The sequence below is a fragment of the Trachymyrmex cornetzi genome, unplaced genomic scaffold (assembly GCF_001594075.2).
Source record: "Trachymyrmex cornetzi isolate Tcor2-1 unplaced genomic scaffold, Tcor1.1 C3791730, whole genome shotgun sequence".
Lineage (NCBI taxonomy): Eukaryota > Metazoa > Arthropoda > Insecta > Hymenoptera > Formicidae > Trachymyrmex > Trachymyrmex cornetzi.
The window spans coordinates 1-611 of NW_017294081.1; the positions used below are offsets into that span (position 1 = coordinate 1).

At 25.9% G+C, this 611-nt stretch overlaps 1 pseudogene; it reads left to right on the forward strand.

Moving 5' to 3' along the window:
- Positions 1–6: 6 nt before the first annotated feature.
- LOC108771075 (cytochrome b-like) lies at positions 7–602 on the forward strand (annotated as a pseudogene).
- Positions 603–611: the final 9 nt, after the last annotated feature.

Genomic DNA, 611 nt, shown 5'->3' on the forward strand with positions numbered 1-611 from the left:
TATATATATATATTATTTTAATTAAACCTATGAAAAAATCTCTTATTAAACCTTTTCTAAATTCTACCCTCAAACTACCTACCCCAATTAATATTTCCTATTGATGAAACCTTGGCTCAATACTCGGATTATTTTTAATTATTCAAATTATTAGGGGAATCTTTCTTTCTATTCACTATTGCCCCAATATCTCTATTGCATTTAATAGAATAATTCATATTATTCAAAATGTTCCTAATGGATGAATTATACATAATATTCATATAAATGGTGCATCTTTATTTTTTATATGTATTTACATCCATATCGGACGAAATATTTACTATTCTTCTTACAATTTATCGCATACCTGAATCTCTGGAACTTCTATTTTTCTAATCTCTATAACTACTGCTTTCCTTGGATATGTTCTCCCATGAGGCCAAATATCCTTTTGAGGTGCAACTGTAATTACCAATTTAATATCTACTATTCCTTATATTGGTAATATATTAGTAATATGAATCTGAGGTGGATTCTCTATTAATAACTCTACTTTAAATCGATTTTTTTCCTTCCATTTTATTTTACCCTTTATTATTATCTTCTTAATTTTTATTCATCTTTTTTTT